This window comes from Aegilops tauschii, chromosome 2, assembly GCF_002575655.3.
Source record: "Aegilops tauschii subsp. strangulata cultivar AL8/78 chromosome 2, Aet v6.0, whole genome shotgun sequence".
NCBI lineage: Eukaryota > Viridiplantae > Streptophyta > Magnoliopsida > Poales > Poaceae > Aegilops > Aegilops tauschii.
In genome coordinates, this window is record NC_053036.3 from 496,292,772 (window position 1) to 496,298,991 (window position 6,220).

Genomic DNA, 6,220 nt, shown 5'->3' on the forward strand with positions numbered 1-6,220 from the left:
AATAACAAACATGCCGCAGTTGGGCGTCTGAGCGACACCACATAAAGAGCTTATAAATAATAATCGCAGTGAGTATCCAGGAGGTAGAACCGTCCCAAGGATACTCAATAATTCAAATAATGTGAATGGTTAGTCCACAATAATAATAATAATAATAATCATAGTCCTCATATGTCACAGGTCATAATCAATAATCTAGTTTAGCCGTTTCTCCATCCGAAGACCGTCACTATAATAATCATAATCCTCATATGTCACAGGTCATAATCAATAATCTAGTTTAGCCGTTTCCCCATCCGAAGACCGTCACTATACCTATCTCAGACTGTAGTCCTTTCCCATGGACATGACTATCCGAATAGATTTAACCTCTGCAGAGGGTGTACTCTATACCCACGAGTAACGGATTTACTTAGTCCATCGGGACTAATCCCGCCTACGGTCTTTTAATTGAAAACACGCCTGACCTGCACACACCAGCTTAACTTACTAGTGTCTGGAATCACCCACGACACCTGTCAAGCAAAACTCTAAGTGGGGAGGCTACAACCTCGACGTAGCATGGGATCAAATTTATATCGCGCGCTCTAAGGGGTGCCCCCCTCTCGGTCCCAACCGGAAACACACATGCCCCCGGACCAGGTGGCATGCCTACCGGAGGCCTCCGGTATCTTCCACCATGGCCTCTCTGTACGGTGTGTGCTAGGACGGGGTTGACAACTTACTGAACCGTACCCTACCTGCGGCAGGGACAAGTGGTAGTACGAAACAAGTATGGGGGTTACTGAACAAGACTCGACCTACGGCCGACTCAGGAGGTCCAAGTATTCTCCATATGACAAATATATTTCCATTAACAGATAAAGTCACCACTCATCAAACCTCACCATGCCATACCGGACACACTCGTCTCGACGAGGAACTAGGGACAAGCTCGTGTCTACCCAAGACAGCGACTTTCCCGGCTTCCTTCCGGTATGCATGAAAAGCTCACCAGGATGATTACTATCACCAGCATATCCATTACTAACAGCAAAGAATCTCCATTGTGCACTCATGCGAATGATTTTTATCGTCACATAAAAATGACGTATGCTCCAAATCAAGTGGTGTTGTAACCGTATCAAAACACCACACAAAAATATTATGCCAGAGTTCAGAATGCTTGCCTTCAGGTTGTGGAGAGGAAGTGTGCATTCCAAAACTTTTTGAAAGTTTTCTTCTCTCTCCATTTCCTATTTTGAAAAAAAATACCCAAATAACAAATATTTCAAACACAGTACAAAAAGTTGTCCTAAATATTTTTGAAATAAATCTTAAAATAAACTAGATGAAATTTGAGAGAGGTAGGAAAAAGAATCAACTCATTTGGAGTTTTATTTTAAAAGATATAGCCAGTCAAAGTTCTGTTTTAAAAATAAAACAGAAAGAGAAAACGTTTCGGAGGGGCTTACGCTTTCTGTTTAGCGAAGACGTGTTTTGTGAAATACGCCTCCACTTAAAACACACGTCGGCGGGGCTGGGTCGCTGACAGTGGGTCCAGGAGGCCCACTGGTCAGGTTTGACCAGTCGCTTCTCCCTCCTCTTCCTCTGCCCGAACGGAGGTGGGACTCCGGCGATCGACGCCGGTGAACGGCGGCTCCTCGAGGGCACCTGAGGGCAGGGATGGACCCGCCAGACCGGGGTGGTCTTCCCGGTGGTTGTTGGGTCGACGGTGGTGGAAGGAGTCGCCGGCGGCGAGCTCCGCGGCGGAGGGGGCTTCGGGTGGTTTGGGGGTTTCGAGCTACGGTGGTCCTTGGTCGAGTTTGAGAGGCTGGGCGGCTCCGCGAGGTCGAGGGGAGTGGTATGGTGGTACTAGATGGCCGAGGAAGGCTATGACTGCGACGGATTGAACCGGAGCGTGGCGGCGGCCGAACTGGCCGGAGACGGGGAAGAAAGCTTCCCGGCGCCGATTGCTGGGTGTTGGGGGCACTAGGGGGATAGAACAAGGTTGCCTGAGTGCTAGGTTGAGCTCGTGGTCCCCTTATATAGGCGCTCGTGGTCGGTCCCGCGGCGGCCGTGGATAAGAACGCCGGCGACCGTCGTTCTGTAGCTGCAGGGCGACGTGGCGACGACGAGCGCGTGCCGACGAGCTTGTGGATGAGCTCGGGCTGTTCCAGGGGGCAGCTGGCGCGCGCGGGTGGCTTGGGCGGCGCCGTCCATGGCAGGAGCCCACTGCCGACGCCGGCGTGCCGCCAAGGGAGCCCTGACGGCGGCGCTGTAGGGCGCCAGGGGTGGCTTGGAGGGTTCTGGCGAGTGGGCGAGGGCAGGGCGTGGCTCTGCAGGCGAGCAAGGGCCAGGGGCGGGACGCGGCGAGGGCGGCAGTGCGACGCGGCGGCTCGGTGCGCGCGCGTGCAAAACGTGCGCTCTGGGCGCGCCCAGAGCGTGCACGCCAACTGTTCGGCCAAATGCCAAAGCGTGCCATAGGGCTTGGGTGAGGTTGGCAATTAGCAGACCTAGGTTAGGAGTAGCTAGGATCTTAGTGGACAAGGTTACTTGGTTAGAGGATTAAGTACACAGTGCAACCTAAAACTCATGTCAAAACTGACTGTGCACACCAAGTGTTCGACAGAATGCTAAGTGCATCTAGGCAACTCTTGGAGTGGCCAAAATCTCCAGATCAGGGTCTCTTTAGATGTAGGTGATGATGGCAAGATCATTTGGGCAAAACCAGAAACTTGCTAGTGCAAGTTTTGCAAAACTTCAGTTTTGGACAGAAAGAAAAAGGTCTCATTGCATGCACTTAAAATCCTCCAATGGGTCCACTCTCCTGAACTTAAGGGTTTTGCAGGGTGGTTTATGAGTAGGAAAAAGCTCAGGGTTACTGGAGCAAAATAAAATAGGGTTGCAGTACAAATCACTAAACTGGACCAGAATGAAAAAGAGGTTGATTCACTCAAATTTTTCAAAAAACATCACTGGGTTTTAGCATAAAGTTGAATTATATGCATCTACTGACATCTCCAAACACTTGGAAGAATTTTTAAAGGAATATTTAAATAGGTTGTAGTGCAACAATACCTACTGGACCAGATCTGAAAAGGTGATGTAGAGCTCAAAATCTCCCATAACCAAAAGATATTTTTGCATAAAAGTGATGTGGAAACATCACATGACATCCCCAAATTTTGGTGAAATTTTTAAATGCATTTATCAAATGGTTGCAGTGCAAAAGAGGCTCCAATTTTATGAAAAGTCATTTTAAAAGAATAAAGCTCAGGTAAAGCAATTATGCAATTAAATCCACTGATAAAGAATTGTTTTATAGAGAGAGTATACAAGTCCAATAATACTTTTGGAAAGTTTCCACTTGAGGTAAAAACCCACAATATAAAAGAGAAGAGGGGTTCTGAAATCAAAAGATAAATCCAGACAAATGGAAAAGTTTAATTTCCTGGCAAAATTTTAAATAATAAAACAAGGTCAAAATTTTGGGGTGTCACAACACTACCCCCCTTAAGAAAAATGTCGTCCTCGAGATTTGTTAAAAGCTGTTTTGAACAAACATCGCTCTTACCAAAAGAAATCATTCTACTGTGCAATAACAACGTATCTATAGTGAGAGGGCAATAAGTGGTGAAAAACCACAGTGTGGTATACTGGCGTTGCGTGGAAAAATCCATGGTCGGGGAAAATGAGATATTTCTACGTTGGATACAGTAATTTAGAATAAATTCTAAATTACTAAAATACGCTGGTCGTACCCGAGAGCACAGTGCTCTCTCTGGCTGACAGGTGGACCCGGGGCCCACTGTCGGCCTCTTCTTCTACCTCTGGCTCTCTCTTCTCTCTCGCGTGCTCTCCCGCGCTTCCTCCACCGGCGACGCCTAGCGCGTAGGGCATCTAGGTCGTATTGCGGTAGTGCGCGGCGTGCTAGCTGCCGGTGCAGCGTGCACTCACCTCGCGGGCCAGTGCACTGTCGGCACTGCTCGCGGACTCGCCTACGAACACCGGCGATCGAGCGACGAGTGGCGCTGGTGGACCTCGCCCACCGTACACCGATCTCGAGCTATAAAATGATCGCGGTGCTCCTCTCTTCTTCCTCACACCTGGCCTCGCTTCCACTTCTCCTCCCTTGCTGTTTGCAGGAGCTCGAGACGAGGCTCTAATGGCGGAGGTGATGCCGGAGTGGTACGTGGTCCTGGTGTGTGGAGGTTTGGCGACGTTGCTGGGGTTCTCCGTGCTCCTGTGCGCGATGATCCTGGATGATCGTCGTGATGCTGCCGCTCGAGTGTTAGCTCTTCGCGGTGGCGGCGATCACGAGGATTAGGTGCGGCATCGAGTGCTAACTGTTGTCGGTGTGCTGGGGCAACTCGCGCCCGAATGATTACTCACAAATCTCTCTTACTGAGACTGTGGGGTCCTCGGGTGTGATCAGTTAGGTGCAAAATGTGTACGAGGATTTGTAATTAGCGCACGAGGTCGAGTGGTTGTGGTTGTGAGTCTGCTGTTATGGTGTTGGGCGAATAAAAATCTATGTCGTGAAGATAGATACGCTGCAGCAACTCAGGGAAAGAAATCTCACTTGAATTTTATCGTGAGTGAAAAATTAGTTAAAACAAAATTTACAGCAGTAAAACTGCTCACATAATTGAAACCAAATATTTGATCTGTCGCACAAATTTTGGATACCACGCACAAGTTACAACACATAAATAAATATCGGGATAATAAACACAGCGGTGACGTCTACAATAAAAAAGGTAAACGGACAGGGTCCTGAGAAAACGTCTCTGGTACTGGGGCGCACTCTTCTTCTATCGGGGGAAGCGGGTTGACCAGTCGGTGAACGCGTCTTTCCTGGTCAGGCCTCAGTGGTCTGCCAATAGCGATCCGAGGATTTAAATCAGCGAGGCTCTGGAGATAACCCATTACCCGCTGAGTCAAATGCTCCTGAGCGATAACGTACTGGGCAAGGTTGGCCAGTACTGGATCTCTCTCAATTCGTCCACGACTTCTCCGGGTGCTGCACGACTCAGAAAATAATAATATCCTCGTTCGCTGGCATAGGGTACCGCGAATCAAAGACGAGCAAAGCTTCGTACGCGGCAGCTTCAATGGCCATATGCGGAGTCGGCATGGATTTCCCCACGAAGGAGACTTCCGTTGGGTCTTGGTTTGGGTTTGCGGGAGGGATTTGCACCACTGCCCAATATTTCGAGGTGGATGGGGTGATCCTCGATTTGAGCAGCTCGTACTGGGGTGGATGGATGGCACTCATGGTACTGCAGGTAAAGTCCCACAATAATTTAACAAAACTACCCGGGGTTGCGTCTGGAGTTCTCAGATAAATACTGGGGGTCGGCATGGCAACGAAATGGCTGTGCGTGTTGTGCACAAGGTGAGGGGTACTTGGCAAGGTCACGAGGTGGCCTTTTATATAGCATTGGGGCTGGGTTATTTACCGTGGTGAAGGGTAACTAGTTTGGGGTCGGGGTCAATGCCACAGATACACATATCTCATAAATGTGACGCATTGCTGTGGGTGTCGTCAGGTGTGGTTTTGGTAGCTGCGCCCGGAATTTAAAAGATGCATCTGTACGCTGACGTACTTATGCATGGCTACTACTCAAAAAAATAGGGGCGCACAAGCAGACAGCATTAATTATGGTGATACAGGATAACACAATTACAAGGCGTAGAAATACTAAGGCTCGGTACTACTCGAGCGACTTAGTCTACTTCGTTAATGTCTAAGTGGGCTGGCCTTGTGGATGCCGAGGTTTCTCCACGGGTTTCACCGTCGGGATTTGCTGGATGAGGTTGAGGGGCTGCAGGGTCGGGGTAGTGGTGATGACCATCGCGGGGGTTGTTGGCCACAATCCCGTTGGAACGTGTTCCCAAAAGGCGACGAAGCGCTTCTGGGGACACCAAAGCATTTTGGTCGATGGCTGGGGCAGACCGCAAGGACTCGATCGGGTGTCCGAACAGCACGACTGGGTTGTCGGCTTCGGGCTCATCTTCTCTTCTCGCCGGGGCTCGGCGAACCAGTTCTCCACGAGCTGCGATCAGATCAAGGGTGATTTGATCGAACAGTTGCTCTAGTGCGCTTACATAGCGCACCAGATGCAATAGTGCAGGATCTGTCTCGTGATCTCCGTTGGCAACCTGGGGCGGCCTACCATACCCGTCACGGCTAGGGTAGTAGTAGAACGAGCGACAGTTAACTCTGGGCGACAAG